This window comes from Triticum urartu, chromosome 4A (assembly GCF_056163025.1).
Source record: "Triticum urartu cultivar PI428250 chromosome 4A, HENAU_Tu73, whole genome shotgun sequence".
NCBI classification, from domain to species: domain Eukaryota; kingdom Viridiplantae; phylum Streptophyta; class Magnoliopsida; order Poales; family Poaceae; genus Triticum; species Triticum urartu.
Genome location: NC_141876.1, coordinates 364,397,096 through 364,408,533, shown reverse-complemented (window position 1 = coordinate 364,408,533; position 11,438 = coordinate 364,397,096).

The window sequence follows — 11,438 nt, the reverse complement described above, 5'->3', positions numbered from 1 at the left end:
CCTCCTCCTGATCAGGCTCGAGGTTGGCGCCTATGGTAAAGGTCGCCCCTGAGGACCCTTCCTCCTCCACCGGCACTCGCTTGGTTTCTGCCTTGTCCTGAGTGAAAAATTGCTTCTTCTTGGTTGGTGCGGCTCTCTTGGCCTTGGAGGTATCCGAGTCGAAGGGTTGTGCTGCTGCGGCGGTCTTGAGGGCAAGCTTGAGCGTCATCAAGGCTTCCTTGGTGTCCCCTTGATGGTGAGGACACCCTCGCTCCCGGCATCTTCATGAGGTTGTAAGCCGGATGGGTCACTGCCATGAACTGGGCTAGAGCTGGGTACCCGAGGATGGCATTGTACGGGAGGCCGATGTGGGCGATGTCGAAGTCGATGAGCTCGGTGCAGTAGTTTTCTCGCATGCCGGAGGTCATGGGGAGGCGGATCTTCCCCAGAGAGCGGGCGAAGCCTCCACCGACCCCCAAGAAAGGCCTGCTAGGGCGGAGCCGCTCGAGCGGTACGGGAAGAAGGCTGAAGGCCTCGATGGAGAGCACGTTGAGGCCGGCACCGCTGTCAACGAGCGTCTTGGTGATGGATATGTGGCAGATGGTGGGCGTGCAAAGCATTGGGAGCGCACCCGAGCCGACGGTGGAGGCGGGATGATCCCCTGAGTCGAAGGTGAGGTCGGCCTCGGGTGCGGCCCAGTCCGGCGGAGCCCCCGGGCGCTTGGAAGTGGTGCCGATCTGGCAAAAGAACGGCTTGACGCGACAATCTGAGGGTGGTGCTTGCGAGCCGCCGAGGAGGGCCGCAACCGCATGGTGCGCCGGTGCCCCGTAGCACGCAATGAAGAGGCCGCGCAACTCCTCCCAGGACGCCACTGTGGATCCGGGGAGGTTGAGTAGCCAGGCACATGGTGCTCCAGTGAGGGCCATGGGAAGCCAATTGGCCATGACCTTGTCGTTGCCCCCGGCCTTAAGGACGGCTTCCTCATACGCCAGCAGGAAAGCCGATGGGTCCGTCGCGCCGTCATAGTGCGGCGGCATCTCCAGCTTGAACTTGGGTGGCCACTTCACATGCCGCGGGGCGGGAGCAAGGGCTTGGAGCCCCCTAGTGCCACTGTGAGCACCCGTGGATCCGGCCGGCGGGGCGGTGCCAGCTATGGAGAATGGGCGCGAAGATGGTGGAGCGTGAATCGATGGAAGAAAACTCCGATGCACCCCCTACCTAGCGCGCCAAATGTCGGATCACAGGTTCCTGCAAACCCTCAAGGTTCGAACACTGGGGTGCGTGCGAAGATCTCCCCTCTACCGATCCACCTCCTAACTCAGCTATCATCTTACGAACTAACTCGGCGAACTCGAAACATAAAGGACACAAGATTTATACTGGTTCGGGCCACCGTTGTGGTGTAATACCCTACTCCAGTGTGGTGTGGTGGATTGCCTCTTGGGCTGAGGGTGAATAGTACAAGGGGAAGAACAGCCTCCTGAGGAAAGGTGTTCTTGTGCTTGGTGAACTTGTGGTTGTCCTGGTCTCTCTTGGCCAGACCGATCGATCGATCCCCTAGCTACGGTGGTGGCTAGTCCTATTTATAGGGGACCTGGTCCTATGCCCAATATTAAGCGGGAACGGAGCCAACAACGGCCAATTCGAAAGGGGACAGCGAGTACAACTTATCCTGACAAAAGCTGTCTACGTCTGCAAAAGGCTCTGGTGGTGACGTCGTCTTGGGCTCCATGGTGACCTCCGTCTTGCCGTCCTTCTGGTCTTGGTCTCGTTGCACCGATATGGAAACCTTTGCTTGACGCATCGGTACTCCGTGCCTGCGCTTGCTTCCTTAGCACCAAAGAGGAAACAAGGACTCTGTGCACGCTGGCACCCGCCTGACGCCCGCCTGGTCTCGATCGTCATGGCTCGCGTCATCGGAACCTCGCGAGGTTTGCCTGGCCCTGATCTCTCCATCCCTCGCGAGCGAGCCCGGTGAGGACGCTCCTGAGGAGGTCTTGTGTCGTTCGCCTCATGAGGCTTAGCCCCTCGCGAGGGTCTTGAGTCCTTGCTGGCGAAGATGGGACGTACGGTCCCGCTCGCAGAGCCACGCCGTCGGCCGCAGGCAGGCAAGTCTGGGGACCCCCGTTCCCAGGACGCCGACACGCTCCATGGGCTATGTCGCCCGTAGCAGGCAGCGGACGAGGTAACGAGAGGGACGGTGCAGGCAAGCCCCCAGTCGCGCTGACTAGCTCGGCGATGCGGTCCAACCAATCTTCATAGAGGTCGTCGACTGGGCGGTAGCACAGGAGCTCACATGCCATGAGCAAGACAGCTTGCGCATTCGCCGAACCATGACGAGCAGGGACGACAAGCCGGCCGAAGTTAGCGACGGGGTGGCGGTGCGTCCATAGCGCCGCATTGAGGGGTGCTACTACGAAGCTTGCTGCTCGTGCCCCGGCGGGCCGGTGACGGCGTTGGCGGCAGGTGATGAAGAACGACGGGGAGGTCCGCTGACGGGCGTCGTCTAGGCGATGCGCGCGGCGAGAGCGGCTCGACGCTCAGCATGGGCTCGGCGAGCATCAGCCATGGAGATGGTGGAGCGGCAGCGAGTCGATCGACGGGAGAGAAGCTTCGGAACACCCCTACCTGGCACGCCAAATGTCGGATCCTGGGCTCTGCATACCCTTGAGAGGTTCGAACACTGGGGTGCGTACGAGGAACTCCCTCTCCCCAACCTGCTGGCCCAACGATTTCGCAGCCTAGCTCGACAAACCCAAGGGACAAGCGACACCGTAGTTTATCCTGGTTCAGGCCACCTTGCGGTGTAATACCCTACTCTAGTTTTGTGGTGGATTGCCTCGAGGGGCTGGGGATGAACTAATACAAAGGACGAACCACCTCAGGAGGTGAGGTGTTCTTGAGCTCGATGAGTTGGTGGGTGTGAGGATGGTCTGAATGATCCCCTCTCCTCTTGGGTGGTGGCTAAGTCCTATTTATAGTGGCCTTGTTCCTCTTCCTAAATGTAGGCGGGAAGGGATCCCACAACGGCCAAATTCAAAGGGAGACAACTAGTACAAGTTATCCTGACAAAAGTAGTCTTCGCCTGCAAAGGCTCTGGTGGTGACGCTGTAGTGGGCTCCACGATGACCTCCGTCCTGGCGGTCTTGGTCTTGTTGCACCAATATGGAAACCTTTGCCTGATTCCTCGAGACTCCGCGCCTGCGCTTGCCTCCTTGGCACCAAAGGGGAAACTGGCACACTGCGCCCACTGGCGCCCGCCTGGCCTTGGTCGTCATGGCTCACGTCATGTGAACCTCGCGAGGTACACCTTGCATTGATATCTCTGCTCCTCGTGAGCCAGCCTAGTGAGGCCGCCCCCCAGGGAGGTCTTGGTGTCGTCCGCCTCGCGAGGGTCTTGAGTCGGTGCTGCCAAAACTGGGCCGTACCAGGCCGCTGATGGAGCCACGCCGTGGGCTGCGGGCAGGCAAGTCTGGGTACCCCCGTTCCCAGGACGCCCACAAATGTTCTAATAATGATGATCATCACACTTTTATTTACTTACAACTCAAGAATTACAACTCAATACTTAGAACAAAATATTACTCATAATGAATGCCTCCAGCGATGTACCGGGATGTGCAATGATCTAGCGTAGCAAATGACATCAAAAAACGGACAAGCCATGTAAACATCATGCTGCTTTCTTACGATCATGCAAAGCAATATGACAATGATGGAGCGTGTCATAATAAAATGGAATGGTGGAAAGTTGCATGGCAATATATCTTGGAATGGCTATGGAAATGCCATAATAGGTAGGTATGGTGGCTGTTCTGAGGAAGGTATAAGGTGGGTGTAAGGCACTGGCGAAAGTTGCGCGGTACTAGAGAGGCTAGCAATGGTGTAAGGGTGAGAGTGCGTATAATCCATGGACTCGACATTAGTCATAAAGAACTTACATACTTATTGCAAAAATCTATTAGTCATCGAAACAAAGTACTACACGCATGCTCCGAGGGGGATAGATTGGTAGGAAAAGACTATCGCTCGTCCCCGACCGCCACTCATAAGGAAGACAATCAATAAGTAAATTGCCCTGACTTCATCACATAACGGTTCACCATACGTGCATGCTACAGGAATGACAAACTTTAACACAAGTATTTCTACAATCCATAATTACTCACTAGCATGACTCTAATATCACCATCCTCATATCTCAAAACAATCATAAGGAATCAAACTTCTCACAGTATTCAATGCACTTTATATGAAAGTTTTTATTATATCCCTCTTGGATGCCCGTCATATTAGGAATAAATTCATAACGAACGCAAATTACAACGTTGTTTAGAGAGACTCTCAAAATAATATAAGTGAAGCATGAGAGTTCAAAAATTTCTATAAAATAAAACCACCGCCGTGCTCTAAAAAGATACAAGTGAAGCACTAGAGCAAAATTGCCTAGCTCAAAAGATATAAGTGAAGCACATAGAGTATTCTAATAAATCATGATTCATGCATGTTTCTCTCAAAAGGTGTGTACAGCAAGGATGATTGTGGCAAACTAAAAAGTAAAGACTCATATCATACCAGATGCTCCAAGCAAAAAACATATCATGTGATGAATAAAAATATAGCCTCAAGTAAATTTACCGATAGACGAAGACGAAAGAGGGGATGCCATCCGGGGCATCCCCAAGCTTAGGGCCTTGGTTGTCCTTGAATATTACCTTGGGGTGCCTTGGGAATCCCCAAGCTTAGGCTCTTGCCACTCCTTATTCCATAGTCCATCAAATAAAATCACCACTTTTGGTACTGTTGTGAACTCATTCTTTATTTACATTGGTGTATACTGTATTCCAACTTCTCCATGGTTCATACCCCCTGATACTACCCATAGATTCATCAAAATAAGCAAACAACACATAGAAAACAGAATCTGTCAGAAACAAAACAGTCTGTAGCAAACTATAAACTTAGAGTACTTCTGTAACTCCAAAAATTCTGAAAAAATAGGACAAAAGAGTAAATTTGTATATCAATCTTCTGTAAAAAAATCAAGAATTTATCACGTTCCAGCAGCTCATATCAATTATGTTTCTGGACGCAAAAGTTTCTGTTTTTCAGCAAGAGCAAATAAACTATCATCGTAAGCCATCCCAAAGGTCTTACTTGGCACAAACACTAATTAAAAAACAAACACACATCTAACCAGAGGCTAGAATAATTATTTATTGAAAAACATAACCAAAAAGCAAGAACAAAAAATAAAATTGGGTTGCCTCCCAACAAGCGCTATTGTTTAACGCCCTTAGCTAGGCATAAAAACATAGATCTAGGTATTGTCATCTTTGGTATGCAATCCATAAGTAGCTCTCATAATAGGTTCATATGGCGACTTAATTTTATTTCTAGGAAAGTGTTCCATGCCCTTACTTAACAAAAATTGAAATCTAATGTTTCCTTCTTTCATATCAATAATTGCACCAATTGTTCTAAGGAAAGGTCTACCAAGAATAATAGGACATGTAGGATTGCAATATATATCAAGAAAATGAAATCTATATGCACATAATTCCTATTTGCAACAATAAGAACATCATTAATACTTCCCATAGGTTTCTTAATAGTGGAATCCACAAGATGCAAATTTAAAGAACAATCATCAAATTCACGGAAACCTGACACATCACATAAAGTTTTTGGAATCATGGAAATGCTAGCACCCAAATCACACAAAGCATGACACTCATAATATTTGATTTTAATCTTAATAGTAGGTTCCCACTCATCATAAAGTTTTTCTTGGAATAGAAACTTCCAATTCAAGTGTTTCTTCAAAAGATTTCATCATAGCATCAACGATATGTTTAGTAAAAGCTTTATTTTGATTATAAGCATGAGGAGAATTCAACACGGATTGCAACAAGGAAATACAATCTATTAAGGAACAATTATCATAATTAAATTCCTTGAAATCCAAAAGAGTGGGTTCATCGCTACTTATAGTTTTGACCTCTCCAATCGCACTTTTATCAATTTTTGCATCAAGATCTATAAACTCCAAATCATTGGGACGCCTTTTAACTAAAGTTGACTCATCTCCAGTCCCATCTTTATCAAGATTTATAATGGAAAATAAAGATTCAATATGAGTCACATCAATCACTTTAAGATCTTCATCATTATTTTCACAAAACTTCAGTTTAGCGGCCATCTTATTTACCAAAGTGGTTGTTTATCAGAAATTTGGCCAACTAAATTTTCAAGATGAGCAAATTGAGATTTAAGACCATAAAATTATTTAGACATATAGTCGAGCTCTTTATCCATATACTCCATAAAATTTTTCTGCTCCTTGAGCTCGTTCCTAAAGAAACTATTATGCTCAAATTGTAAGGACATGAAGCTCCTAGTATTATCTTCAATTTCTTCCAACTTATTATAGTAAGGATCAAAGTTCTTGGATTTAACCATCAAGGCAAGCTAACACACAAGCAGACAAAAAGAAAATGAAAAGACGAACGGAAGAAGGGCGAATAAAAAGGCAAATCTTTTTGAAAATTGTTTTAGAAGTGGGGGAGGGGAAATGAGAGGCAAATGGCGAATAATGCAATGCAAGAGATGAGAGTTTTATGATGGGTACTTGGTAGGCTTGATGTATATCTCCCTGGCAACGGTGCCAGAAATTCGTCCTGGTACTTCTTGAGCTTGCGTTGGTTTTTCCCTTGAAGATGAAAGGGTGATGTAACACAGTAGAGATAAGTATTTCCCTTGGTTAAGAACCAAGGTATCAATCCAGTAGGAGAAACGCGCAAGTCCCCAATAGATGCACCAACACAAATAATGAAACACTTTCACCCAACGCGATAAAGGGGTTGTCAATCCCTTCGGTCACTTGCAAAGGTGAGATCTGGTAGAGATAGATAAAACTAAACAAAAGATAAAATATTTTTGGGTTTTTTGGTTTATAGATCTGAAAATAAAATATTGCAAAATAGTATATCGAAAACTAATATGATGGAAAATAGACCCTGGGGCCATAGGTTTCACTAGAGGCTTCTCTCTTCAAGGCAAATAATATGGTGGGTGAACAAATTACTGCCGAGCAATTGATAAAAAAGTGCAAAGTTATGACGATATCCAAGGCAATGATTATGCAATATAGGCATCACAATCCGTGTCAAGCAGACTGGCTCCTGCCTGCATCTACTACTATTACTCCACACATCGACTGCTATTCAGCATGCATCTAGAGTTAAGTTCATAAAGAATGGAGTAACGCCTTAAGAAGATGACATGATGTAGAGGAATAAACTCAAGCAATATGATGAAAACCCCATCTTTTTATCCTCGATGGCAACAATTCAATACGTGTCTCGCAACCCCTACTTTGTTACTGGGTGAAATCTCGCAAGATTGAACCCAAAACTAATCACCTCTCCCATTGCAAGAAAAACCAATCTAGTTGGCCAAACCAAACCGATAATTCAAAGAGAAATGCAAAGATATCAAATCATGCATATAAGAATTCATAGAAGATTCAAATAACATTCATAGATAAGCTGGTCATAAATCCACAATTCATCGGATCTCGAAAAACACACCACAAAAGAAGATTACATCGGATAGATCTCCAAGAACATCAAGCAGAACATGGTATTGAGAATCAAAGAGCGGGAAGAACCCATCTATCTACTAGCTATGGACCCGTTGGTCTGTGGTAAACTACTCACGCTTCATCGGAAGGGCAATATAGTTGATGTAGATGCGTTCCGTGGTCGAATCATCCTCCGCAGGATGCCGGAAAAGGCCCCAAGATGGGATATCACAAGAACAGAAGGTTGCGGCAGTGGAAAAGTGTTTTCATGGATGCTTCTGAGGGTTTTGGAATATATGTGAATATATAGGAGGAAGATCTAGGTCAGGGAGTCACCGAGGGGGCCATAAGGTAGGGGCGCCCCCCCTAGGGCGCGCCCTCCACCCTTGCCGCCGCCTCATGGCTCTTCTGACTTGCACTCCAAGTCCCCTGGGTGTCTTCTAGTCCAAGAAAAATCATCGTGAAGTTTTATTCCATTTGGTATTCCTTTTCTACGAAGCTTGAAAACAAGGAAAAAACATAAACTGGCACCGGACTCTATGTTAATAAGTTAGTCCCAAAAATAATATAAATATCATATTAATGCATATAAAACATCCAAAAACAGATAATATAATAGAATGGAACAATCAAAAATTATAGATACGTTGGAGACGTATCAATAACCTTGGTTCTTAACTGAGGGAAATACTTATCTCTACTATATTGCATCATCCTCTCCTCTTCGGGAAATCCCAACGCAGTTCACAAGTAACATATCACAGCTTTCTGGACGCACTGCTTGAACACCATGGAGCAAGATAGAGAAAAAACTCATATCCCAGTTGATCGAGCTGAACCCATCCACCTCTGGGAAGGTGCATCATCCACTTCTTTCTAGTTTCTGACAAGGCTACCCGCACTAGCTTCTGACTTCTACTCCAAAACCTGAACTTCACAGATCTGAAGCCTAAACCTTGACTACTTCCATCACTTCACGGAGCAGGTCTTGTTTTCAAACTTGCGTTTGGGTTAAATGCAGAAAATCAATTCAATTTTCATGACATTGAGGATCTATTAGATGAGCTACATGGTGCACAACAATTTTCCAAACTTGATTTGAGATCAGGTTATCATCAAATAAGAATGAGAAGAGAAGACATTCATCAAACAGCTTTTAGGACATATTTTTGTCATTATGAATACTTAGTGATGCCATTTGGACTCACTAATGCACGTGCTACCTTCCAATCTTTAATGAATCATGCTTTTGCTTCGGAAATACCTTTTGGTATTCTTTGATGATATTCTGATATATAGCAAGACCAAACAAGCTCATCTCAAGCATCTCAAGTTAGTCCTAGACATTCTAAGGTCACAAAAACTATATGCTAAGATTAGCAAATGTAGTTTTCTTGTCCCTCAAGTGGAGTATTTAGGGCATGTTATCTAAGCATATGGTCTATCTACAGACCCCCAGAAATAGTTGCCATCAAAGAATGGCCAGCACCTAAGACTTTCACTTAGCCGAGGAGTTTTCTTGGTATGGCTGCAGAAAAGGAAGATTTGTCCAGAATTATGGGATCATTTTTTTTCGTGACTGTCTAAAAAAAGATTCATTCCAGTGGTCAGATGCTCAAATTGAGGCCTTCACAACATTGAAGAATTGCCTGGTCACTGCTCCTGCTATGGCTTTGCCTGATTTGACCCCACCATTTACTTTTTAAACAGATGCATAAGGTCAAGGTATTGGTTCTGTCCTCATGCAACAAGGCAAACCAATTTCTTATTTCAGTAAAACCCTTAGACCCAGAAATGCAACTTTGTCAACTTATGATAAGGAAAAGCTTTAGCAATTTTTGAATCCTTGAAGAGATGGCGCTGCTACTTTCTTGGTTCCTAATTCTTTTCTTGATCAAAACTGATCAACAAAGCCTTAAATACATCACAGAACAAAAAGTCTCTGAGGGCATCCAGCACAAGCTTATGTTAAAGTTGCTTGAATTCATTTACAAGATTGAATACAAAAAAAGAAAACAAGCTTGCAAATGCTTTGAGCAGAAGAGATTCTCTTATGATGGCATTCACTGCAGCTATTCCTACTTGGGCTTCAACTGTAGAAACCAGCTACACTAATGATGATACTACAAATCTCTGCTTGAGAAGCTCACTGTATCAGCCAATGCAGCACCCCCTTATACTCTTCATTCCGGTATTTTGAGATATAAAGGAAGAACGTATCTGGGATCAGATGCTGTTCTTAAACACCAAATCATTGATTCACTTCACAACTCTCCCATAGGCCATTCAGGCATTGTGGCTACTTATCGAAGGGTAAAAAAGCTATTTTATTGGCGCGAGGCCAGGAGATTGGAACTTTACTACATGAGTGTGTAGTTTGCCAAAGAGTCAAGGGAGAGCATTGCCACTACCCTGGTCTCCTAGATCCACTACCATTACCTACTTCTGCTTGGACTAACATCTCCCGGGATCTCATTGAGGGTCTTCCCAAATCATTGGGCAAAGAAGTCATATCGTTGGTGGTGGAGAGGTTCACTAAATATTCTCATTTCATTTCCCTTGCTCACCCTTATACAGTACAATCAGTCTCTCATGCTTTCATTGATATTGTTTTTAAGTAGAATGGATTTCCAAAGTCAATAGTCTCTGATAGAAACTGGATATTCATGAGTAACATGTGGTAGGCCTTCTTCAAAGCACTTTAAGTGAAATCAAGGTTTAGCTCTGCCTATCACCCGCAATCAGATGGCCAGATAGAACGTGTGAATCAGTGTGTGTGGAAAATTACTTGCGTTGCATGGTTTTTCAGCAACCAAAGAAGTGGGCTAGTTTGGATCAAGCAAATGCCACTTGGGAGGATGCCGACTTCATCAAAGGTCTCTTTTCGGAGTTCTATACAACTCCTATTCGTGGTTGGTGCCCTAGTTCCAACACTTGACAATGTTTTGGGGGAAGTATTGTCATATCTGAAGATTATTGTACATAACTCTCGATTGAATTCAGAGTGATGCTTTACTTCATTTGTTGTGAACGGAGCCAAGAGGCTTGCATTCATATTTCTTCAGTTACTTGTCTGTTTACTTTCCCAAGTAGCCCAGGGTCAGGAGCTAGGACTTCTGAGGTGAACAGTCCCTCAAAGTAACCCTGTATCAGAGATGCTAACTGGTCATTACCTTCGATCATGTTGCTGTTTGAGTCATTCAAAAACTTTATTATGTTCTTTTTTCTTCGTTGCAAAATGGTGTCATGAAAGAAGCTCGTATTTCGGTCTCCATGGCGAAGCCAATTAGCCCTTCCTCTTTGCAGCCATTAATCCAGGTGCAAACTCTCTCAATTAAGTGTTGGAAGCAGTCACTCCTATCCACTCCTACCAAGGAGGGGAGCCCCAAGTATTTGTCAGTGAGCGATTCAGTGACAATATTCAGCAGGTTGCATACCTCTTGTCTGCCCCCCCCCCTATCTGTGTAAGGGTCCTAGGTAAAACTCTCTTCATTGAAGGCAGTACGTGGGTATCCATCTTATCTATAGTCTGCGGGTCATCCACATGACCAAAACAAAGGGTACGAAAGCAGTGAAACCAATATATCTGTTGAAGGCGATCCCAGCGGTCCTATTTATTAAGTTGCAACGACGAGTATCTTGCTTGTGGCATTGGCCGTTTGGCAGCTAGCTATTGCATTTGAAGGCTCCACAGAAAGAACCCGCAGGTAGGTACTATTATGTTAGGTGGCTTCGAAATTGGTCGTTGGGCAACTATCTATTGCATTCAAAGGCTCCACAGAAAGAACCTATAGGTACTATTACGATAGGTGGCTTCGAATCCAATTTGTTAGTCGTTCACATCTCGATTAACAAAAATTAAGCTTGAATCCCT